General features: G+C 45.2%; 1 protein-coding gene across 12 annotated transcripts in view; it reads left to right on the top strand.

Moving 5' to 3' along the window:
- Positions 1–26,726, top strand: part of SEMA4D (semaphorin 4D) — a 756,105-nt gene that overhangs the window by 349,486 nt on the left and 379,893 nt on the right. For 8 of the 12 annotated variants that reach the window (XM_085632738.1, XM_085632752.1, XM_085632744.1 and 5 more), the window contains one exon: positions 14,416–14,474. The exons of the other annotated variants lie outside the window; for them this stretch is intronic. The gene's annotated coding sequence lies outside the window, so the exon portion shown is untranslated. The remainder of the gene's footprint in view (positions 1–14,415; positions 14,475–26,726) is intronic. 12 annotated transcript variants of the gene reach the window in all.

Genomic DNA, 26,726 nt, shown 5'->3' on the forward strand with positions numbered 1-26,726 from the left:
GATACAAAAATGCAGCATGGAAGATAAAGTTGTTAACACAGTCCGGTCACCAACTATCCTTGAATGTCAAGAGAGAGGAGTAAACTCTGGTATTGAAGTCTAGGTTAGTTGACGTTGGTCAGGAAAGTATTTAAGGAGATGGATTGTCAGGTCCCTTTTGAAACAGGAGAAGGAGGGGTTGCATCTGAGGACTCTAGGGAGAGCATTCCACATCCTGGGAGCGTTGCCAGAGAACGTTCGGTATTGTGTGGTTTTCTTTTTCAGTATCGGAGGAATAAGGAGTGAGTTGGAGCTTCTCAGTGATCTGGATTGACCTGCTCTTACCAGTTTGTTGTTCAGGTAGTTAGGGGCCAGAGAGTGAAGGGTTTTGTGTGTGATGCAGGCCAGTTTGTAAATACACCTCCCTTCCATGGGAAGCCAGTTGAGAGCTGGAGTGATGAGATCAAATCTTTTTACTCCAGATACGAGTGTTCAACACTGCCCTTAGAGGGGCTAGGTGAGCTTTTGGAGTCCCTGTTAGGATGGCGTTCCCGTAGTAGATTTTAGAGAGAACTAGGGATTGGACTACTGTCTTGAGGTCATCATGGGGAAGAAAAGGTTTCAATTTCTTGAGGTGTTTTAGAGAGAAAAGAGCACTTTTTGCAGAGTTTTTGATGTGGGCCTCCATAGAGAAGTTCTTGTCAAGGGTGATGCCTAGAGACAACTGAGTCGGATAGGACGATGGGGCAGTTTAGGGCAACCAGATTCTTGAGCCACTCTTGGATTGGACGATTATTGCTTTTTGGAGAAAATGGGATTAGTTCTGTATTATCTGGATTGAGCGTTAAGTGGTTAGCGTTGAACCAAGTTTGAATCTCGGTTAGAGTGGCATTGAGGTGTTGGATGTCGCTGGGAGACTTGATTTTGAAATAGATTTGGGTGTCATCAGCGTAAAGGTGGTAATTCACTCCAGCTTTTTTCAAGATTGTGAGGGGCTCCATGAAAAGATTGAAGAGGGCCAGGGAGAGGATTGAGCCTTGCAGGACCCCAAGTGTGACTTTTGTTGGCTTCGAGAGACAGGAGTTGATTTTAATTTGTTGCGAGCGGTGTTGAAGGAAGGAGGTGAACCATTTTAGTACTATGCCATTGATGGCGAAGCGCTTCGACAAGGTCTCCAGAAGTGCTGGATGATTTACTGTGTCGAATGCCGCAGATAGGTCAATAAGGATGAGTAGGCAGGCATCACCTTCATCTAAAGCCTTGTGAATATCATCAGACGTTGAGCATAGCTGTTTCCGTGCTACAGCCTTTCCTGAATCCTGATTGAAAGGTGTCGGAGGTTTAACTCATCAATGTGTTTGTTGAGTTGGTGGAGAACGCATTTCTCCGATGATTTTGCAAGGAATGGGAGGTTGGAGATACGTCTGAGGTTGTTGATCATTAGGGTCGGCCCCTGGTTTTTTGAGAAAGGGTGTGATTTGTCCACGTTGAAGGGAGTCTAGGACACAGCCTGAGGTGAGAGAGGCGTTGATTTTTGTCCAGAAAGGGGAAATGGTGTGGTTAAGTAGTTTTGATTGTGGCTGGGATGGGGTCCATAGTGTGGGAGGAAGGTTTTAGGTTAGAAATTATACTGAAAACCTCATTTTCCGACATTAGCTCAAAGTCGGACCAATGCGCATTGTTTTTTAGCTGGAGGCAGTCCTGATTGTCCTTGGTAAGAACTCTTTCTGAATGATCGGGGTGGTTAGAGTGGGGCAGGTTAAGAGGGAAGGAGGGTTAGAGGTCTGGATGAAGGATTGATCAATTTTCGAGACTTTATTAGTGAAGGTGGCAATTTCTTCACAACGCTCATTGGTGGCTTTGATTTCTTGAGAGGGAGTGCAGTTAGTTTGGCTTTTGACAATGTTGAAGAGTTCTCTCGGTCTGTTTTTTGCCAGATCTAGTTGGCTGCGGAAGAAAGACGCCTTTTCACTGAAAATGTGGTTTTTGTATGCTTGCCGAGCAGATGTAAGTTGCGCTAGGTGTAAGGTCGAGGGGTTTAGTCTCCAAGACCTTTCCGTTTGTCTGAGTTGACACCTTTCCTCATTCAGGTCCACGTTAAACCAGGGTTTAGATTTGGTTTGCCTCAATTGTTTGAGTTTGAGAGGAGCTACCTGGTCTAGAACCTGTCATTTTTGAATTATTGTGTAGTGAGGTCATCGGCCGTCTATGATGAGGGTTGGAGTTGAAGATGGGCATGAATCCTGGATTCGAGTTCGGATAAAGGGATTGCTTTGATATTTCTGGTCCAGTGTTTAGGTTTGTCATCACAAATAGGTTGGTGAAAGACAAGTGTATCAATCTTTAACAGAATGAGGTGGTGGTCGGACCAGTCAATGGGAGAAATCGCTCTCGGAGAGACCAGATCATTGTTGATCGCATCCAGTGTTGCACCTTTGAGAGTTGGTTTATTGCAGAGTTGTTTGAGGTTATATATTTCAAGTAGGTTGGATAGGTTCTGGGCAGTGGAGTCTTCTGGGTCGTTCCAGTGGATATTGAGGTCACCCAGGAACAAGTCTTTAATGTCTGTCATGGAGAACCGTGATATTAGGTCTGTTCTTCGGGGAAAAGGGTACGCTCTCCAGGAGGATGGTAGATGGTGTGGAATTTGATGGGTGAGGTGCCCTTGGCATTGAGTTCGATACCCAGGTATTCAAACGATGGTTATTCTGCAGGTTTAAGTTTGGTAATCTGTATTCCTGCCTTGTGGATGATGAATGTGGGTGGAATCAAGGTCTGTGTGCATACATTTTAAGGGAAGATTGGAATGATTTGACTGTTGATTGACTCTCAGCAAATACTCTGGCCCATTTTAGTCTGGGGCTTGTTGCTTCCTGTTAATATTCATATTGATGAAACTTTGAATTAAGCGCTGTGAAATTGCCTATTGCGCTGAGTATTTTTGCAGCCATAAGACCTACCACAAGGGGTCTCTGGATTCCCAAGCTGAAGAGCAAACTCTCCAGCTTCAATCATCTGTACCTGGGGTCATGTTATATGGACCCCTGAAAACAGTTGCTTTTTAGGTCTCGCCTGCTTGGCGAGATCTATTGTCTGAATTTTCTTCCGAAGGGAGACGGGAGATGTGCACGTGTACAGGCGTTTCAGCACAACATGCACATGGCACGCTTTCACTTTCCCACCCTAGCGTGAGACCGGAAGTGATGTTCCTCAGGTACTGTTGACAGTCTGGCCGAGCCTGGCTGCTAAGGTTTACGTGATGGCTGCGGCGGTGAGTCTTGCGGACCGGGGGTCGAGGCAGCCTCTGGAGGGGTGAGAAGACCGAAGCGGGAGGAGGGAGGTATTTACGAGCCACTATTACACCCACTCTTGTCCCACTCCTGCTGTGGGCGAGCCACTGGGGCTGCTCGAGTTAGATGCCGGGCTCAGCTTGAGGTGCTCTTGTAACCTCCAGCCAAGGTTTCACTGGAGGCGTTGTGACCCAGTGGCTACAGCTCCGGCCATATAACACGGAGAGCCAGGTTCCAATTCGGCTTCCGCTCACCACCCTGTCAGATCGGGCTACTCTCGCTTTGCTCAAGAAAAAAGTGTAAATTTGTCTGTTACAAAGCCCCGTTAAATTCTTGGGGCAAGATAATGTGTTCTATTTAAACCGTCCGATTTAAATGATCCCGTCTTCAATGCCAAATTATATTCTAACTACCAGCCCACCCCTCAGTTACAACCCCCCTGCCCCTTACCCCAACCAATCTATCCGGTATGGTGTCCTGCAGTGGTTTAAGAGATAGGGAGCCAGAGCCGTACTGTCAGCAGAGAGCAGTAGGTCTCGCAAATGTGTGCTTGTGTGGCGCTAGGGGGCGACAGAAGCCCAGACGTGTGTCCAGGAGGCCCTCCATAGTTGTTAACCCTGTGCTTCCATGCTGCCACTTACTGGTACTATCCCAGTGTCTCAGCTCCCTGGCCTCTCAGGGAATCTTCTCTCAGTTCATCTAACAGACCCTCCCACGCTCTCGCAACATCTATGGATCCCATGCCTCTATTTGCTTCCCTGAGGAACATGACGTTTTCAAATACTTGACATTTAAGCATTTTCTACCTCCGCCCACCAACCGTGGGGCCTATCGCTGATTTCCATTTGATAGTGATCTGTCGCTTAGCCAGGATAAAATCTAGATCTATAAATGTAGCCATGGGTTTGTGTTTACCAGGCCGGAGCCTTGTGAATACATGTTTTCAGCTTTTTTGTGTTAAATAAATATATATATATATATATATATATTGCAACTTTACGAATTTTCATGTTTCAATCCTTGTGAAGATGCCTTTCGTATCAGTAGTGAAATATGCAGAAACCAGTTATTTCCAGTGAATTGTCTGAATTATTTTAATCCATGTGAAACAACTTTTATTCCAATAATTTTCTCCCTTTCTCTTTTAACGTAACTCAAGGTTTTGTTAAAGTAGATTCAGTGCGATTTCAGTTGGTTTAGTAAGCTGTCTCCGCCAGTGAAATTGGGCTGTGAAGTTCGCGTTATCCCTAGGCTACACTACATTTACGTCATTTTGAGGCACGTTTTTGATTGGTGGATTGACATCGGCATTCGAGTAATGCTGACAAAAGTGGTTGTGTTATACGAATGAATTTTCTGAATTCTTAGCCCCTATGCACTAGGTATTTTTTAAGAGTAGTTTCCTTAGAGGCCTGGTCTGTCACGTACTCCTGACCCAGCACTCACCCAGCCTCGACCTAAGGTGCCCCTTGGAGAGGGCCGCAGAGGGATGAAAGGATGAGAATGTCTTGTAATCTGAACCTTTGACTTGCGGATTACATGGCCCTTGTCGTGTAACTGCGTAGAATGGAACGCATTTTTGTTAATTAGGCCCCATTTAATAACCCGTTATTTTGAAGTCTTAGCTTTCTGGTGATTTGTTTCCCGGAGACTTTACCGTTCTTTGTTGCATGCCGACAGCTTCGCGTATTTGCATAGATGTACAGCATGCTTTGATATGTTTTCGAAACCAGAGATAACTCTAGGTTTTTAAACGTCATAAGATACACGGCGGCTTGCATAATAGTTTCTCTAGACATTGACCGTCCTCCTATGTAAATACTTTATGCCTATTCACGTTTGCTGCTGCACACTTTGCCTTTTGACAATTGTTGCAGGGCTGGAAGATATATTGACTTTCGTTTTAAGGACCAGATTGGGAGTGAGTCTTTCCCAGTGTAAGGAGCTTTTGATTATAGCATCATGTTGGGCATTAGCTTAAATCTAGAAAATTGGAAGTGTTTCTTGAAAATGCACTCCCTTAGAGGTTCGTTCTGCCTTTATTTTGGGGTGAAAAACCTTGGCAGAAACTTGCATGGGGTTCAGATGAGCAGTCTTCTCTTACTACCCAACACTGTATTTTCTCTCATGTTACTGCCCAAACATTGACATTCTGTAGTAGAAAGCATAAATGAAAAGATGGCGTTACCCCTGCCTCTGCCGGGAAGCTGCCAGTGTTCCTGTATATTGGTTTACCACGCCTGTTTATTTTGCCCCCCGTTTCCTTTGTCACCTTTCTCGTCCATGAATGCCGGTCTGCTGTCTTTGGCTCGAGTCCTTGGCTTTGTTTGTTGTGAGTCAGGGATTGTTAATGATATGCTTTCCCTTAAAGTAGTTTAAATGCCCCTCTGCACCCCAGGTATTATCCAACATGTGAATGAAGCCAGTGAAGTGGACAAAAGTCCTTCTCCGCCCCGGGTAAACAAAACCAAACAAGGGTGTTTTTTTCTTAAGTCACCGTGCAGTTTTGGTAGTTCTGCTGGACTGCTGATCAAATAACAGAATACTTTAAAACTCTTTAATGTTTTCTCTGGCAAAGTATTTTATTAATTCAAAGATTTCAGTCGTACAGATTCTGTATTCCATTGAAAACGGTGATCGAGAAACAAATGCGGTACATAAAATGGATTTTACTTATGGCCTACTCCCACACATTGGCTTGTAGTGGTGTTAAGGGCAGTCACAGTGGGACACAACCACACCAAGGACAGTGTTGTTACAGGGAAGCCTTCCCCAGAGTTGGTCTTGTAAACATCAGGCTTTCAGATTCCCTGTTCACTTTTCTTTATACTCTTCTGTCGAGATCTCAAATGTGTTTTTACTCCACTGATGGGGACACTGACTTTTAAGTGTAATATTGGTAGAAAACGTTGAGGGGCAGCTTAGGAGTGCAGGCAGAGGACCCCACAGCAAGGGGACATGGACATGGCAGCAAGTGAATTGGTGCACAGAGTGCATGATTCCAGCCTAGATGAATCAACGAGCAAACGAGTGAGGAAGAGACACCCTCTACTTCACTGCAAGTGACTGATTAGCCAAAAGAAGACGACAGAGGAGAGGAGGCACAGCGGGGCAAGACAGCAAGGCTTGGGACACAAAGGCCTGAGAGTAGGAGCCAGCTAAGTAAGAGTCAGTAGAGGATGAAGGAACCACAGACAGGAAATAGCCACTGGAGGAACCAAGAGGTCAAGACCCGTTGGCTTGGCTAGTGCTTGTCAACGTTGATAAGCATATACATGAAGCATAGTCTTCTGTGCTCTGTCAACAAAATGGTTCCCTTCGCTGTATTTCCATACGTGACGCGGCTCCGCTTTTAGTCCGTCTGCGATGGAGGATTATTGAAAACGCCCAGGCCGGTCTATCTTCATACTTCACACACCACCATCCAGTGTACACCCACCGCTGAATGTTGCATCTCCGACATATCTGCCTCTCCCCCCCCCCCCCCCCCCCCCCGTCGCTCTGTGCCCTTCACCAGCTCCTAAAAGGATGAGCTTTCTGTCTGATAGCGGACATAAACGAGGAGAGACCCAAACATCTGACGCCGCTGCCTTTCATGCACGCTTTAAAACCAATCGTGCTATCAAAACAGCGTTCAGGGTCGGAGGGCTAGGGCCTGACCTCGGATGTGCGCAGGGAAAAGCGCCGCGATGTGATTTATAGCACCCGGAGGGTCGATCAAAGCTATCCACAATGTGTGCGCTGATGCGAATGCCAGTTTAATGGCCGGCTCTTAGCGCGTTGACATTGGTGGTTCGCTTGCTGGCCCTGCTGCGGCTTCCGTGCCGTGAGGGGGGAAGGGGAGGGCAGCAGGAATCCCCTCCGTTTGCCTACGCCCACGGCTGTCGCAGAAAGGCCGTAATCGGTTACAACAGTTGAATCCCATGATGGAGAGGTTCATTTAATGCGAATCAATGCTACCTTTGAAAACCTGTGTCTTATTAGATACCTTTGCGTTGTATAGTTAGCACCGTTTATTCACAAATAAACCAACCAGAAGAAAGGCGCTTAACTGCCTCCAACATGCCAAATGGATGGCTGCTGACTTTGCTTAAGCAGCACTACAGTTTGCATGCTACTCAAAGGGGGACTAGGGCCCATCTCCGGGAGCCCTTTGCGGCACTTCTAATCCAGTCAGAACCGATGGTGTTATCTTGGACTATTCATTCTTCCCCATTCAGGTTAGCTCTTTAACCAACAATAGGGTTTTCCACCAGTCTCTTCAGAGGAGAGGATGTGGGGTAGGGGCCAGAGCTGCCGACTTTGCAACTCGGGAACCAGGTTCTAGTCTCAGCGTCGGCTCAACATCCTGTGATGTAACTGGTGCTCATGTAAAGCGCTCCAATACCTCTGGGTCGAGTTATCGCTATATAAAAACTCAAAAACAAAACAAATAATCAGTGAGTACAGACTTGCTTTGGTCACTGCTGTGGCCCTTCCACCTATCGACTACTGTAATTGAGGGTCCCCTAACAAAAAATTGAGCAAACGTCTATGCGCCCAAACTTTGCTGCCAGGCTCATTTTCGGCTTGAAAGGTTCCCATCATATCACCCCCCTCCCCTCTCTTCCCCCCCCCCCCCCCCCCCACCCCCCCCCGCCACAGTAAATTCGCGCTGCTCACTGTCCATCAAACATAGGATCACATTTATATTCCTCTGCTTGGTGCCTAAAACCTTGTGAGACTTAGCTGCGGGCTACCGCCAATCAATGTATTTATTTTTGCCCAAGCAGATTGGCTAGGTTAGCTTGCCAGCGCCCTCTTTCACTGCTCCTGTCAATCAAATAATTAGTAAAGCGCACTACTTACCCGCAAGGGTTTCAAGGCGCTGAGAGTGGGGGGGTGCTGTTGCTACTGGTCGAACAGCCAGGTCTTGAGTCGTCTCCTGAAGGTTAGAAGGTCTTCGGTTTGTCGTAGGTTGAGGGGGAGGGTGTTCCAGGTCTTGGCGGCACGGTGGGAGAAGGATCTGCCGCCGGCTGTTATTCTATGGATGCGTGGGACGGTAGCCAGGGCGAGGTCTGCGGAGTTTCCTGTTTGGTACGTAGGAGTGTCGACTGTTGAGATAGGCTGGGCCGGTCTTGTGGAGTGCCTTGTGTGCATGGATCAGGAGCTTGTAGGAGATTCTTTTGTCGACGGGGAGCCAGTGCAGGTTCCTCAGGTGGGGGGGGGATGTGGTCGCGGCGCGGGACGTCGAGCGTCAGGCGTGCAGAGGCATTCTGAATTCTTTGCAGTCTGTTGATGAGCTTGGTCGGGGCTCCGGCGTAGAGGGCGTTTCCGTAGTCGAGTCTACTGCTGACTAGGGCCTGGGTGACTGTTTTCCTTGTCTGTCGGGATCCATCTGTAGATCTTGCGGAGAATACGGAGGGTGTTGAAGCAGGTGGAGGAGACAGCATTGACTTGTTTGGTCAGGGGGAGTTTCGAGTCGAGGATGACTCCCAGGTTGCGTGCATGGTTGGTTGGTGCAGGGGGGGGTCCCCAGCGATGCGGGCCACCAGGAGTTGTCCCATGTTGAGGGGTTGGGCCAGAGAACGAGGATCTCCGTCTTGTCTGTGTTCAGCTTAAGGCGGCTATCCTCCATCCAGTCGGCGACAGCCTTCATTCCCTGGTGGAGGTTGGATTTGGCGGCGAGGGGTTCCTTGGTGAGGGAGAGGATCAGTTGCGTGTCGTCGGCGTAGGAGATTATGTTGAGGTCGGGTTGTCGGGCGATGCGTGCGAGAGGCGCCAAGTAGACGTTGAACAGCGTCGGGCTGAGGGAGGACCCCTGCGAGACACCGCAGATCTTGGAGGCTTCGGATCGGAACGGGGGGAGGCGGACTCTCTGGGTTCTGCCGGCTTTGTTGAAGATGTGGTGAGGAAAAGGGTCAGACGGCGAGCCGGAGTGGATTGTGCCCTTGGTCTTGATTTTGTCTTCGATGCTTACGTTGGCCTAGGTTGTCAGGGGGTCGTGGTCTGTGGGGTGTGGTGGGTCCGGCGTGTTGGGGCCTGTTGGGGTCGTCCGGGGGTTGAAGCTGTCGTGGATGTCTCTTGCGGTGGAAGAAGGTGGCGAGGGAGTCGCACAGGGCTTGCGACGGTGGATGTCGTTGGCGTTGGAGAGTTCCTTTATGACGTTGAAGAGCTCCTTGCTGTTGTGTGCGTTGTCGAGGCGGTCTTTGAAGGAGGTCCTCTTGGTGGTCCTGATGAGGTGGTGGTGGTTGCGGATGACGTCTTTGTGGGCTGCACGGCTGCCTGGCGATTTCTCGCTGTGCCATATGTTCTCCAACTTCCGGCAGGTGTGCTTTGACGCTAGGAATTCTGGGGTGAACCAGTTGGCTCTCTTGCTGGTGTCTTTGACGGTTTGTTTTCTCAGCGGGGCTAAGGTGTTGGCGCAGTCGTCCATCCATCATCTGAGGGTGCGCGCACCATCGTCTAGGTTGGAGGGTTTGGTCGGTGGGTTGAGTGCGAGGTTTGTCTGTAGTTGTACTTCGGTGATTTTGCCCCAGCAGCGATGGGGGATCTGTAGGGTGCGGTGATGTGCGACTGGTTTCGGACGGTGAAGTGGATGCAGTGGTGGTCGGTCCAGGTGGGTTCGGAGACGTGGGGGTTTGAGGAGAAGATGGCGTCGAGCGTGTGTCCGGCGATGTGGGTCGGCGTCGTGACGAGCTGTTTCAGTCCGAGGTTGTCCATCAGGGTGGAGGAGTTGCTGTGGTTGTTGTTCTCCAGATGGAAGTTCAGGTCTCCCAGGAGGATGTAGTCGGTGGAGGTGCGTGCGTGCTGATGGAGTCGGCAATGGCGTCGCAGAATTGTGGTCGGGGTCCGGGTGGTCTGTAGACGGGGGTGCCTCTTAGGGTGGTCTTGGGGTCCGTGTGGATCTGGAAGTGCATGTGTTCGGCGGTGCCGAGTGTCGTCTGTGTTTGTTGAGACCCTGATGGTCTTCTTGTGGCCGATGGCGATTCCTCCTCCGACTCAGTTGGTGCGGTCTCTGTGCCGATCTTGTATCCGTCGGGGATGGCTATGGCGATGTCTGGAGAGGAGGCTTTGTTCATCCAGGTCTCGGTCAGGAAGGCGACGTCTGGTGATGCGGTGTCGAGTAGGTCCCAGAGCTCGACGGCGTGTTTGCGTGCGGAGCGGGTGTTAATCAGGATGCATCGGAGCTGGTTGTGTTCTGTTGTGGCGGGTGTCTCAGTGTCTTTGATGCAGGAGAAGCTGCAGTTCCGGCAGGCGAAGGGACCGTGGGTGCGCTTTGGGGCGGCCCTGCAGCAGTTGAGGGTCTGTCCTGAGTTGAGAGCATTGAGGGTGCTGGCATCGTATCGGAGGTGGTGTTCATGGCGGAAACAATTTTACCAGCGTGGTTACTAATTGTGCTGCTGGAGTTCATAAAAGGTGGATTGGATCTCTATACATGTTATCCCCTACTTTAAACTCCAGTAGCTTTTGAATGTGACCAATTGAACAACTTAAAATATATTTTACAAATAAATTCCAGCTACATATTGTAGTTTTCACAGCTCAATACTATATCCACATTTTTTGCCAGGGAACAAAAAAAGATCATGGCTCTCATAGGGGTTTTGGTTAAAGATGATGGTGGTGGTGTTGTAAGCAGGTTCTATCAAAAGAGAACAGCGAGGCTTGGCAATCTGGGAACAGTTTAATTTTAATTGAACAATAAAGGCCGGGAATAGCAGCACCATCTCCTATCATTGTGTGCTGAAATTCAACTTGCATTAGGTGCATGGCCTACTTCATACTGTACAGCGGGTGCAATAAAGAGAAGCTCACCCGCCTTTGGGTAGAGAATACTGGTACAGTGGACCATAAATTACATGTTAGATGCTTGATCTCACCATGATGGAAGGGGCCATAAATATCAATTGGAGGTCACATTCTGCACATCAAAGCATTTAGGGAAAAAGCAAATGCATAGATGTATGTTTTCAGTTGCAGTATTGTAATTGCATTTATATAGCGCTTACTACCCCTGATGAGGCGTCGACTCGCTTTTTCGGCGAGTAGCATGCTACTCTGGAACCAATAAAGGATTAGTGTTAATTTAGTGTAGGGAAATATTAAAGTAATTTGAGTGGTGGCTAGATTAGTCCGGTATTTGGATTGAGGATAGTGGATGGATAGAAGAGGGAAAAGGTTTGCATTTATATAGCGCTTATGAAGGAGTCCATGTTAAGTCTGAGGGTCCCGATGGGCGCTCATATCCACAAAATGTTTGTGAAGTCCGGGGAAAGCCGTACCGGTGCTTCTGTCCCCAAAGTGTTCATAGTTCATCTTTAAAAAGTCTGTAATGGTGACTGATGGTGGTAGGGATGGGCCCAGGTGCCGGGTGTGTCGTGTGCATGTGTGTAATCTGGGATGACGCTTACTATGAGGTATTGTTTAGGTTTTATCTGATAAATGCAACTGGACGGTTGCTCTGGTATCTTGTCCTTTGGCCGAATGCAGGCCCTCTGCTGAGCATTTGTTTGTGTTGGAGTGTGTGCATCTGACTCTTAAGCATCACATCTTTGGCCATATGTGATTTACTGCTGCAATCTTACAGGTGTGTTTGAGGCTGTTCCATAGCTGGTGTTTCCATCACAGGAAGCGCTAGTGGTGAACAGAGGGCAGCTGTGTACAGTTGATCTGATAAAGGGTGTCTCTGAAACTGTAACAAGCGATTTACTGTGAATTTGGGTAGGGCAGGCAGCAGTTGCTCTGTGGTGTGATAAACTCATTAAAGTGGAACCTTCTTATAAATCAACCACGGTGCTAACAGCGTCACCATGTATTTTAAGGAATAAAATGCATCCTTAAAAGGATTTTGAAAGATTCCAAGGAGATCCATTGCTTCATAAAGTAACTCTGCCTTTTTTCTTGTTCATCTATGGTCAGACTCCTTGTGGCTTGTAATATTCTTATAATATTTAGTAGGGCATACTTTATCCCAAAGTGAATCGATTTGTTATTTATACACCTTTTCAATGAGTGCTCTGTAACCAAAGCATTTCAAAAGGAGCGTGCGCACTAAAAGAAGCTACTTCAGTGCAAACAAATTGACATGAAATACATTTGACTGCTAGCTTTTAAAAAAAAAATCCTAATATCTAACGGCGTGAAGTTGGTTTATTGCAGCTGTACACATTGTTTCTCTGTGTTTTACAAACTTTCCTTAAAGCTCACATTTTTATGATCTGGCAAATTCAGACTAGACCTGCAAATATTCATTGGTTTCACTGAGAATATTCAGATATTCATAACTCCTATATCTCGTATTTAGTTAATTGGATAATCCTGCTACAAATGTGTATCATAGAGCAATGCTTAAATTGGGTATGTGTATGCTGTGCGAGGAGGGGTAGACCTTTTCAGGACATTGTTCCTCCTTCATGCCCTGCCTGTGCTAATGCATAGTCAATACTTAATCTAGGCCTACCTGCATGAGGTAGCAGGCAGTCCGTTTCAATGTATATAGTACTATGAACATAGCAGACTATGGTCTGCTGCTATATCTAAACAGATGGCAACCTCAGACTTGGACTAACGGGCTTTTCACTCAATCTACTGTAAGTACAGCTTTTCAAATAAAGGAAAAAAGCATTGCTCTGTGAGAAATTGTCATCTCCAAGTGGTATCATTTGTTTTTTATAGAAGTACATCGACCTGTAAGTGTTGGTTTCTTCCCCCTGATTCCCCGCCTTAAGGTTTAGAAATACTACTACCCAGACTGCCCCAACTTAAAACTTGTAAAATGTCCTCTGCCCTCCTCTCCATTCATATCTCGAACTCATACAAATAACTTGTCAAAAGCAGACAGAATTCCAGATCATATGAAAATTTGGGTGATCCAGACTTCGGTTGATGCTGAAGACACATTTGTTGTAGAGAAAATGCAGGTCATTTTTTTATGTATTATATGAATGTGGCTTATTTCAGGAACGCACAGTTGGATCAAGTCCTCGAAGTTACAAAGTTTACCCACTGAAGTTCTTAAGTTCAGTTGCTGCTTTTAACTTGGAGGTGCCAGAGGCCCGTTATTGTAATCATGGTAACACTCCTCGGCTCACGAGCCTTTGGTAGGCGATACCCGCCCTTGAGGTCTTGCACTCCTCACCCTTCATTCAGCCTCTGCTTCTTCAACCATCTTTCTGTTGGGTGCCTTTGGCTCCAATAACTTGTCATTCATACAGCGTTTCATGCGCTGTTACTTTAGACATGATACTATTTCCCAGTTTTGGTACTCGGTGTACGAACTTGAGGATGGACGGGGCTGAGTGAGCTTTAAAGGGATTGGAACTTGTAAGCTGCTGATCCATGCTTTCTTCAAGGAATTAACGTTCAACTTATTAAACTATTTTTTTGACCATGCTCGTTAAAGATTCAGGTTGGAATCAAAGTGAAGCCTGACAGTGTATGTATATAATTAACACTACTTTGTTAAGTAGGACATGCCCTTGCATCAATATTTATCCAGTGTATTCTAAATATGTGGATTAAAATGTCTGACAGGTAAAATAATATACTTTGTTAACGACCACTTCACTATGGTCAAAGTATATTCTTTATTTTTGCACAGCTTCCTATTTCAGTGATCCATGGTATGTGGAGTGGGGCTGCAAGGAAGGAACAGATTTTTTGTAAAGCAAAAGGTGTTAATAAATGACCACATGTTCTTTGATTAGTGTAGTTTGTTGCGTTCAAAGCTATAAACAGTTGTTTCTAAAGATTTATGGCTGGAAAATATAATCGCTGCCTTTAATTCAAATACTGATCTATTACTAAAAGGTCGCAGAAATAACATTTTTATAGCTCTCAACCCTCGGCTGGAAGCATCATATCTCAAACTGCTATACATTGTTTTAATTTGTCACCCATTTTCTTCTGTTTGATTGTAATGAACCTTAGTTGCTAAAGAAACAAACCAAGTGAATGTATCAATAGTGTGAATATAATAGTCATTATTTTAAGTATAGGTTGTATTCAATGTAAATAATATATAGTTTAATGACAACATGTAGTTGTACTATTTACTTGTACAGCCAGAAACCAGATTGCCAAATATTTTTTTAACTTTTGTTGAAGCTTTACATAGATTTGTTGGACATACTTAGTCATTGTGTTTTTTTAATTTTTATTTTAGAAAGGCTAGCCTGCCTAAACCACTGTCAGAATGAAGTACAACTGATTAACAGCAGAGAGGTAATGTGTGCAATTTTATCTAATGTTTTAATATTTCAAGTGCTGGTCTCCTGTACATATGCGCCGTCTACAGAATATGACTTGGTGAATAAAAAAAACTCTTAACCCCTTCGCCGCGGCAGGAATTCCGCCGCGGCGCTGGGGGGAGTTTGGGGGCAGCGCGGTGGCGCTGTGCTTGTGACCGAACCGCTCCGTCATGAGCCACGGTTGAGCTGTGCTCATGACGGAGTGGTTCCGTCACGTCTCCGCCCACTGCGCTAATCGCCCGCACAGGCGGGGAAATAGCGCCGCGTGGGCGGAGCGGCGGCCAACGGCCGCAGCATGACGGAACCACTCCGTCATGAGCACAGCGCAACTGTGGCTCATGACGGAGTGGTTCCGTCATGAGCAGGGAAGGGGTTAACTCGCGACCATTCCTTACTGGTTGCATTGTACTCTTGCTGTGTGTGTATATTTGTTTGGCAATTACCAACCTCCATTGGTGCTCTATTCCAAGCTCTCACATATCTAAGCCATATGTGCGAATTCAGCTGCTGCTTCTGTTCTCGGAAGTACACAGTACAAGTGGTAAAGGTGGCCTCCTGAATGTTGCACACTTGAGATTGATTCCTCCACCAGTTGGTACACCGCTGTTTGACACAGTCAGGATTTACTCATGTGCTTGAAAGGTATAGTCAGATTAGTTTACCACATTTCTGGACGGCCTGCAAATAGTTGCCCAAATGTGAGTCCCCAAACTCTTCACGGTTAATTGTGGGGGTGCCTCATGGTTTCATCCAGTTTCACACCAATGTGCCAACCAAGGGTCTTAATTTGCCAGTATCCTGATGCAACCCCACTCCATCTTAAAATGTAATCTGTGGAGGACGTCATAACTTAGTAGTCAAGCCATCACAGAATGTGGCCTCGTCTATTCAACTAAGAAAACATTTTCTTAACTTTTATCTCCCGTGAAGGAGGGCAAGAGATCCTACGCCATACTAGATGAACAGTATCTTGCTGGAGCAAGACTAACTCGGGTATATTTTTAAAAGGACAGTCTTCAGCACCCGAGGTTAAAGTTCAGGCGACTATTGAACTTTCCAAGCAGTCTATAAATTACTGTTAGTGTTTAGTGTTAGCTCTACCGAGCTTTGCTAGAGGATAACATCTGGTTATTTTGTTTTTGTGGTTGTTTTGCTAAATTTTTCTTTCTCATATATGCGTCATTCACTCTCCTGCTGTATTTTCCCATTTTGATAAAGTACATGCTTGTCAAAACAACCTCTCTCCTGCTGAGTCTAACTTGACCTGATTGTATTGTATATAACCTGAGTAGGTCAGTCCTTCTATGCACCTAGAATGATATTGGGCAATCCCTTCATTGCCGCATAAAGCCGATAAAGGTTTTTACAAGGCAGTTATGAATGTCACACTCTACTCTGAAACAAACTCATGTGCAAGACAAATGCTAAGGTCAGGAGAGGCCAACTGTATCCGTGAAAATGATATCTATTCTATTAGTTCAATAGTAAGAACAGTATGAGTTTAATTGTGCATGGGGACCGGATTAGCATTCTAGTCAACATGTGTCGGCCTAAAAAATAGGCTTTGATTCACGCTGGCATTATTTGCATCTGTCCACACTTGGAGTCTCCCATTACCAATATGTAAATATATTTCAACAAGAAAAAATAGGAGTAGTAGAAAATAAAGGGAGTAAGCTTTGCCATGTGCGACAGTAACCACAGAATGTGAGGGCAACTTTATAGTTTGGTTTATTTTTTCTGAAATTAAGCATGCATCTTTAAGTACTATTGAATAGTTTATAGGGATGTTTAACAGCTTTTAGTTGCATGTGATTGACATGTCATCCCAAGAAGGATATTTTATGTGAAAATCATCATCTTCCTCTGCACAGGATTCCAAGTAGTCCTCATACCAGTTTGGGTGTGCCCTTCAGTCCAGGGCTGAGAGTTGGCTTGGTTCTCTTTGATTGTGCCCAGTTGGCTACTGATGGAGATTCTGCACTCGTCCAGTTACTAGAAAATGTTGGTCATAACCTTTAGTTGTTGCAAGAGTTCCGAGTGAAAGCCACTGTGGATGGACAGAACAATTTTGTTTTACGTACTAGGCCTAACCTTCAACAAGGCCTTGAGCGCCTCGCCCCTTCTGCATGAGCACATTGACCTCGTCCATTGGCTGCGGCCATCAGCCTCTGGTAACAAAGCCTGGACTTTGACTGGGATATAGTCTCCCTGACCCATCCTTTCCTCATGGTTTAGTAATGTCAGTGGTGAAGTGATGTGATATCAGTGATGACTGTGATTCGAGTCACTCGTGACATGAGGTCAAAAGCAGTAGGGGGTGTTTGCTATATAGCTCAATATAACTTTGTGATTTTCTGGGTGCTTTTTAACATATCCATAATGTCCCTTCAGCTAAAGTTCTTTATAAGGAGGAACACTCGCAAACACACCCCATGTCAATAATGGCACTCCTGGAGATATTAAATACCACATCGCCATTCACATAATTGCTGTCCTCACAGAAGCCACACACAAATCCTGTCCACGTCATGTTGCTGTCTGTAGGCCGTGGAAACACAACCTTGTTTCTAGAAGTATCCATTTTGGAGTTCTCTATGTGGTGTGGCGGCCTTTCTTCTATTAATGCCGGGAGATATTTATTGCTAGTAGTGAATATAATTGCTGCATATTTTCTAAGTTATTTAATTCTTTTTGAAAGCGCATGTAGTTGATTAGATTAATACATCATCTATGAAGCTGCATTTGGAGGCCAGCCCTATGCTTGTAGCTTATTGAGCATGGAAAAAGGCTGTGTTCACTTGGCCATTGTACTTAGCACAGAGTCTTTTAATACCAGACCCTGTGTCCAGAGTGTGGTGGACATGGCAAGAGATGCCAAGTGGATTCTAGGTTTTAGGTGCCATGAGAAGCATCATTGTTAATTTGATATGTGCAGAGTGGTGTCATCTGTCCTCTCTTGGTAGCTACAGTTGAGTACTTCATCATAACTTATAAATGTCAATAGTCTTTCAGGTTTCTCTCATTATAATTCCATACATGAAACCTTAAAATATCTGTATTTTAATTTCCCTGTTGACAATGTATGGAATGGAATGGAAGTTAAATTGTAATTGTCGACTTATTTTAAGTCAGCTGTCGGGGGGGGGGGGGGGGGTGATGGATAAATGGAGTTTGTATTTGGGGTTTGTTATTCAGTTGGCATGTTTTACTGCTTAGAGGTGTTTTGTTGCCTTAGTGTGATGACCTGTGTGCAGAATGACTAGGTCTGTCATGAAGAGTAGCACTAGAACCAAAAGGCCAGTTCCTTTAATTTCAGTGGTGAGCATAAACATGTATTGTAGTTGCTGGTCTTGGCCAATATATAGGAGTGAGGTTACCAATACATGGGAATTCTATAATCAGACTGCCAACATTGAAACTCATATTCCTAACTATTCACCGTGTATCTACACTTTCTGTAGTCCACATTTCTCAGTAAACTAGCTGAGATCCTCTCTGATTTATTCCCGGGCACCATAGATGATTGGTTCTTTCAACTCGACTCAACTTATCTACAGCAATGAGGGTTGCTAACATCAAGAATATATGCTTTCCAGCCCAAAAGATGATTTTTAGTAGTGACTGAACTGTTAGACTGGTGGTGCCTTATGTAAGTAGATGTTCCCAGTGAAGGCCTTTGAATCACTAATGGAGCATAAACTTCAGAGTTGAACTCAAATTTGGGCTCTCTGGAGATGAATAACCTCCTGTCGCCAAGCAAGGTTATTTTGATTATATGAACAGCATATTGAAGTGCTGGCCTTGCTGCAATGTTTGGGAAATAACGTTTAAAGCTTTATCTTGCCTCCAGTTCTATAGCCACACATGTAGTGCAGTTTGTCATCTGGTGGATATACCATTGATTTCTACTGCAACAAAGTGCTTCCCCTTACACTTCAGTATTTGATGAAGTATGGGCAGTGAACACCAAACAAAGCTGATATTCCTCTGCACTTTGTATTTTCCGTGCCAGCCAGTGGACCTAATCCAAATAAAAAGCTGCGAGGGGGGGAGGGGGGGGCATTCAAACCCTAACTCATGAGATACAAATGGATTCGATCCACAATATATACACAAATATCTTAGTTGGCCTAGTTATGTAAGATAGCTGCCAGAGGAGGAGGAGAAGGAGCTTCCGAGGCTGGAGATTGCTCTAACGAGTTAAAATCCCCGTTTAGCCTGAATCCCAAACTCTCCCTCGGAGTCACTCGCAAACTGCTTAGCCCCACCACTTGTACATTTCTTGGAAGACTCACCTCTGGATTTCGTCATCTCAACTGAGGTGTTCCTGCCTCCAGCACGCCGTTCCTGCCTCCAGCACGTCGATCGTTTCTCACTTGCACCAGTAAATGTAAATCCAGTATTTGTAAAGCGTGAACAGTTACCCGGAGGCATCCCAGCGCTGGGGGCCATCGGAACGATAAAGCAAGCTATTGCCCAGAGTCGCAGGGTGCTGGGCTGACCTGCCGCCAGTGCCTGGGATCGAACCGTGGGCCCCAGATTCCAGCGTCAGTCGCCCTGGCCACAGCGCCTCACCTCTTTCCTTGTGGTAGTCTCTGCTTCGGCTGGACACGGTGGGATTGGATGGCCCTGCCGATCGACTGCTGTATCTCTGGGCAATCTGGAAGGACACGTATGGTGTAGCTGTGGAGCCCGATCGGCCCTTTCATCCCCCGCAGCCCAGATGCGCGACTCGACGCCACCTGCCCCTGCCGACATCCTCCCAAGTTAAGAACACAACTGCTGATCCATCCACGCAGGAGCCATGAACCAGTCTCGCCTCGAACTGGTCTCCCGTTTCCAGGACTGTCGAAGTGATTGGGCAGCCGCGCCTGCAACAGGGAAGCGATGGGGAAACCAGACACGAATGTACGGTGTAAAAAGCAAGAGGACTATTCACCCATGAATAGAAAGGCCAACAAGATCCACTCTGCTGCGGTCTACAAAGTGGCAGCCATCTTGTAACGACACCCAACCCACTGTTATACGTGGCCCGTTTTACTATTTAGCGAAGCATTCTTTAAATTCCCTCTGAAATACATATCTCTTGGCCTAAGCCCAGACCTGTCCCTATATTTCTCTTTGAAATACATATCCCTAGCATTTCCTCCGTAGGATTGCAAACTGGTCTTTCCACCCACAACATGGAAAACTACATCATGGCGGGAGTAACTATGAAACCTACAGGAAGTAATTCCTACTCTATACCATACCCCTCCAATCTATCTAGGAATGCTAGCAAAACTTTCTTAGAGAAAAAAAAAATGTGTTCCTTGACACCTACTTCAACTTAAAAGTATAATAATCAATGACCCTATATTTTTCACCAGAAAAATAGGTAAATGGAAAACTACCTTTTCTAAGCTACTAATCGTCCAGGATAAGAAAAATATTCCTTATGTAACCAGGATTATAACGGCACCCTCACAAAACCTTAGAGCTAATCTGAACATAACCTCCTACAAAACCGGCACTGTTCTTATCCAAGCAGCTAATAAGGACTTCGAACAATTAGACAAATACTTTACCACACTAAAAGTTCATACCTACACTCAACCCAGAGACCACTTGGATCTGTCTAGAGTCACAGCAACTGACATCCTTATCTAGAACCCCTGAAAGAATCAACAGCAACTCACCACCCTTAGAACTCAACCCATGACCCTTGTCAATTCCATACCTTGTTCCTAGTCTCATCTCCAAAACCAGCTTCCCTCCCCCCGCCTCAACCCTTTTCTGGCCTCACATGAAGCTCACAGCAATGAGGCTGCTGTAGTAAATCGTAAAAAAGCCTCTCACCTGTGTCGATCCCACTCATCTACGACTACCACTATCCCTTCCACACACACCTACCATATCGCGAACACGGGTATCGAACCTCCCTGCAATCCTAACCCCAACCTTCCTTGCACACTGCTCCTTCCTTCTCCCTCATACAAATTTGAACTGGATACACCCAGAACCCATACAGACCTTGCATATCGGAACCTACAAAACGTTATCTCGGAAATTAAAAATATTTTACAACTCTCAGAAAATTCTCTCTAAAATCGACCATTTTTAAAAATCCTTAGCCAACCGCAAGTTAAATACTATTCCGCTGCCTCTGTCAAATGGGCAATTCCGTACATACAAACACCATAACTACTTAACTGACTCCTTACTACTATCCTACGAGTCAACTCCATGTTCCCTCACTAATAAGGATGAATTTACAATTCACCCAGTCCCCTTCCATGCAAATAGAACCTCACAACCGAATCACAAAGATAAATCCTAATACTCTACAAAGAATAACCCTAACCCCTGAAAATCATGACATTACTCTGGGAAATGCGTCAAATCGGATCTCCTGCCTCCAACTCAACTGCTGCTCGGCAATGAAACACGCCTCTGACATCGCCGACCACATCCTGAACCGGTAAGTGGACATGACCATCTTAACGGAAGCATGGCTCACTGAATCTTCCTCCCCATGCCTAGACCTTCTTCTCCCCCCCCCCCCCCCCCTAACTAGAACATTATAAGACTAGACAGATCACACAACGGGCGGAGGCATCGCCTGCATACATCGATCCAACATCCCTATCTCGAAGTTTCACTCCGAAGCCCTTGATTCTTGCGAATACCTCGGGCTCTCCATAAAATACTCAGATAATCATCGCTACAAATTACTCCTACTTTACCATACCCCAGGTAAAAACGCCATATTCATAGACCAACTAATGGAAATCATTACGACAAACTCGACCCCTCGCTCTAGTAACCTATTCCTAGGGGACTTCAATCCTCACTGGGAAGACCCCTTAGATAAGCAGATCAATGCTGTAAAAATCTTCCTAGCAGACCATTCCCTGATCCAAGCCTGTTCACTACCAACTCATTCCAAAGGTGCTACCCGACTGGATCATCTCCAAAGAAGTGGTTGAATCGATCTCGATCATTCCATGCGATTGGTCGGACCATCATATTACTTTCCAAATACCCTCCACAAAAAGGAAATCTTCCTCACAGCAAATCGAGCCCAGACATTGGGTTAGACACGAAAAACCTTAACTGGAACAGTCTAGCTTCCTACTGCGAGAAAGCACTCCTTCCTCCTAATAACTTGTCTGACATCAATGAACTCACTAATCATTACAACTCCACGATGACCAAACTAATTGACCACTTAGCCCCACCAAAACTCAAAAGAATACCAGACAAAGACAAAAACCCGTGGTTCAGTGGAGCCCTGAATGAAGAAAGACGTTAACGGGGACTATCTGAAAGGAAATGTAGATGACTTCCCTCTTCCCATCCACTCAAACTGCTAAGTCTAGAAACTCCTATGACAAAAGTATTCTAAAATCTAAGAAAGACCATGCCAAAAATAGACCGAAGAAACTCTTCGAAGTGTTAAAACAACAATCAAACTGGCCAAAACCGCACTCCTGACTTGAAAATCCCAGCTAAGTAGTGAAGAATTTTCTTCCTTCACCACTAAAGCCATCTCTCTACAGAACGAGCTTAGGATGGCAACAACTCAGCTACCCTAAACAACTTTCATGCGGAGGGTCCAATCCAACCTGCTCTGCCTATGCCCAAAATTAACACTCAATGGTCAACCTTCAAACTTTACGATTTCCGAGATATTACAAAAACCTTAGCGACTATCAAACCCAACAACCACTTCAATGACCCTCTCCCTTCAAAATGCTTATCTCCCATCTACCATATCTCCCCTCTCTGGACCAAAATCATCCATGCATCGCTCTCACAAGGTTCCATCCTGGATTGCCTAAAAATTGGTCACGTCATCCCCATCCTAAAAAAAAAACCTACAGAAAACCCCTCGGACCCCAATAACTTCTGACCAATAACCAACATTCCCATGCTAGCCAAGGTGTTGGAAAAATGTGTTCAACATTTCCGATTTCAATCTACTGGATGACTGCGAATCAGGATTTAGACCCGGGCTTAGCACCGAAACAGCAATTCTACATACAGTTGACGACGCCATACTCTCTCTCGACCGTAATGAAACCTGTCTGCTAGTGCTGCTTGACCTCTCGTCCACTTTCAACTCTGTTAATCACAGCAAAATCCTGGAGAGGCTAGAAAACAGGACGGGACTATCAGGCACAGCCCTTCAATGGTTCAAATCCTAAGAAAACCGAACACAAAGGGTTATGGTGAACAAAAATCTTTCTTCTCCAGCCCCTAATCTATCAGGAGTACCACAAGGATCGACTTTATCCCCTGCGCTACTCAACCTCCATGTTGAACCCCTAACTGAACTATTACAGCAGGCGAATATTTGCTTCCACTTGTACACGGATGACGCACAGTTGTACATAAAGATCACTTCCATTGAAGAGATCGGGATGAAGAATCAAGCTCTAGTAACGACCGTCCACTGGCTAGCAATCCACTTCCATAAGCTAAACTCCCCAAAAACTGAATTCCTTCTAATTTCCCCTCCAAAAATCTCTTCTGTGATAAAGGAGTGGACCAGGATGATCACTGCTCTAAATTGTACGCCGATCCTAGTGGACTCCACCAAATCGCTTGGAATCACGCTGGATAAGAACCTAAATATGCAAACACACATCAACATGCTGGCTAAAAATGCCCTCTTTCACCTCTGGTATCTCAGAAAAATTAAACCATTCATTGAGAATCCGGTTCTCGAAACTACAGTTCAGGCGTTAGTCATCTCTAGGTTGGAATACGGGTGTTCAACTCTATCGGGTCTTCCCAAGATCTTAACAGCCCCTTTAAAATTGGCTCAACGCAGCTGCAAGACTTTACAGGATCTAGAAAAATTGATCATATCTTGCCGCACCTGAAGGCGCTCAATTGGCTGCTCTACGAAGCGTGAATACACCTAAAGAGCCTGCATCACACACAAAGCATTACACCACAAAACCCCCCAATATCTAGCCCAGAAACTTACTATATCTGGAAGAAACAGACACTCTAGGAGCTCCGACAATCTTCTCCTGAAACCTTCATGCTTCAGCAAAAAGTAAACATATGATAGAGCATTTTCCAGAGCTGCATCAAGAATCTGGAACTCACTCCCTCCGAGCATCAGAAAAACCTCTTCATTGAAATTATTTAAAAAGGAAGCTAAAACCTTCCTGATGAGCAAATTCTTCCTGTAATTTCTTAGCAAACTTCACTCACCGGGGCTCTATAAACTTCAACAGATAACTTTTTGACTTGCCCCTCTCTTGGAGTGACTCTCCTCACTTTGGCGATTACAAGATCCGACTCCTGAGGAAGCTCTACCTTCGATGTCACTCCTGCTGGCAATAAACCATTCCGCTATTCTAAACTCGTATCTATGATACCCGTGGTGGTGAATATGATTTGTTTGTACTTGAACTTGTTACCTACTGCACCGAACTGAACAGCCTATTTCTACTTAGTATGTCATTATAGATTTGTACTTTTATGAACTTCATATATGCCAGATATCTGTCTGTAGGACCCTACTAAACTGTCTTGAATTTGTTGCTCTGTACTGTGAAGCGCTCTGATACCCTATTCAGGGTCTTGTTCACACTATAGAAAACACTAAAAATAAATAAAAATACAATAGTTCTGTATATCAAATTGAGAAAGAAAATAATTCAACACTAACGAGCATACAAGAAAACAAACATTTTTTACTTAAAGGGTCAAACACAAGATACAAACGGGAATAAGGGGTTACACAAATTCCAACATCTAACAGACTAATGAGACAAAATTGTCCCATAAAGTCCATAGATTGATCCACGCTTACAAGAAGATAATTCGGCAGGGACCAAATTTGTTGAAAACAAATTTGTGTTGACAAAAGCCTAACTGGTTACAAAGAAACAAGCAGTGAAAGAAAATACCCCGTAGAGGGTTCTGGCCATTTATATCCATACTCTGGAACAGAGCCACTGGACCACGCATTGTGTTCATCAGAACCCCTCTTCAAAGTTACATTTTTACTTTTCATACTGCAATAACTGACGTTGTAGTGCTGTCATGAGTGGGGTATTGTATTTCTAAACATTGTCCTGAGGAAGGTCTTGCATGTTAATTATACAAGAGACCCAAACATCGTCTGTCCACTACTTGTTTCTTTGGAACCTCTTTGGCTTTGCTCAGCACTAAAATATCTCAAGTATTCCTGATATCTATTTATATTTCATGAATTAGGGTTTGAATGATGCCTTTGTCAGCCTTTTGTTATTTGGTTTGTTTACCCAAGCTTTCGAGTTACTGGGTTGCCCTTGTTAACTACAAACCAATGGACCTACTCAGTGCTCAGATTTGAATAATGATTGCAGTAAGAAAGAAGGGCACACTGAGGCCTATACCGGTTTAACGCCCTTTTTTCAGACCTGTGACTCTAAAAAGATTGTCCCTTATTAGTTTCTTAAGAGATGGTTCGCTCCCATGATGCCATGCCCCAACCTGTAGTATTGCTGACCTGAGGGTCAAGTCAAAACTTTAATAAGTTTGATATTTATGCACAGTAATAAATCTTGATAACATAAGTCTCTAAAAAAAAAAAAAAGTATGCTCATGAATCTACCTCTGCTCACAGCTGGAGTCGTATTGAAACACACAAAGTAAAATCTGCTTCTTCCTTCAAGACTTGTATCATCTGTAGTTGGAGTGAATAGGCACTGCGCACGAGGTTCAAATGAGCAGGAAGACAGCCTGGCTTTCTGCCCTATGGCCAGTACCTTCTCCTTAAGCCCAGGTCTAATCTCTGAAAAGCCTATTACTAGATTGACAACCACCAAGGAGGAGGGTTGCATTAAAGGATGCATCTCTAAATAGATGGAAATGAGAATGGAACGGGTAACTGACTTGTTTTGTGGTGTCTTGGGGATAGAGTTAATAAACTTGGAGAGAGCATGCGATTTATCTTTTACCTTGGCAGACCAGAAAACACACCATAATTTGCCTTTCAATACGTTTGCTTGTCTTTGAGAATCTCCATACCGGCCTGTAGAATACAATATTGAATCTTGTAAAGTCAATCATAAATTTCCTATTGAAATTAAATTCAGATCATGACTTGGGGGCCAACTTACAAGTCTGCCGGTCCACGGACTGGCACTCGTGGGGGCATGGAAATGGCGGCCCTCCGACTGCCCTATTACCATTAGGGTGGTCCGACCGCCATCGTCCCGCCACAGCTGCCAGGAAAACGCCTTTCCCTGGTGGTGTTGCAGTGGTCCGGATGTAGCAGTACGCTTGACGGACCACTGCAGTCCTGCCAAGCAGATTACAAGTTTCCTCTCTGCCATGGTTTTCATGGCGGTTCCTCTTCGATAAAACCGTGGTAGAGAGGAAACAAAAGGGGCCCTTAAGGGCCCCCATGTGCCTCTGCGTCTTGAGGTGCATGCAAGGGAGCATTACATGTGCCCCACTGTGTGCATTCACCCCAGTTCCTGCATGGCATGGATTTTTTGGTCCATGCCGTGCAGAAACTGCTTTTGGCGTTCCATTGAAAGCCCACCAGACATGAGCATTGCTCGTAATCTGACAGGTGACCTGACAATGGGTTTGGCAGTGCAGCGGTGAGGCGGACCCGGTGCCGCACCTTAAACTCTTAATTAGGCCCTTAGGGGACGCGGGAGACAGGAACTTGTAAATTTTAGCATTGCGAATCTATTTTCTTAAACATAGTTGTCTTTAGGAGACAGTATTATACATATATGGATGTCGTTAATTGAAAATATGCTACAGAAAGTTTCTCGAAGAATGCAGTATGGTGTAGAATATGCACTTCCCGTAATTCACTTCATGTGAACCTTTTAGATGTGACTGGTCCTTTGAAGCCCCTTTAATACTCATTGTGATCTGCTGTGAATCAAATTGCGGGATGTATGGTTCCTTTGAGTTGCACTAGATCAACCACCCTCTACTGCAGTTTAGGATTCTTTGTTTCTAGCCCTATATCTTTAATTCTGAAATGAGGCTGAGACAATATTTGATAACGTGTACACTGATTTGTTTTACCGGGAGTATGGCGTCTTTGTTCTGGCTTAGGCAGTTGTCAGCTGCAAATCACTCCACCGTAATACTTAGTCTGCCACGCCTATAGTATGGAAGCGGAGTTGGTAGTGTATAGAAAATGCGTTGTCATAGGCCCTGCTGGATGAAGTGGGAAGATATTTGAGATGGCATGTGCAGCATTTTAATA

Source organism: Triturus cristatus, chromosome 2_1 (assembly GCF_964204655.1).
Source record: "Triturus cristatus chromosome 2_1, aTriCri1.1, whole genome shotgun sequence".
Lineage (NCBI taxonomy): Eukaryota > Metazoa > Chordata > Amphibia > Caudata > Salamandridae > Triturus > Triturus cristatus.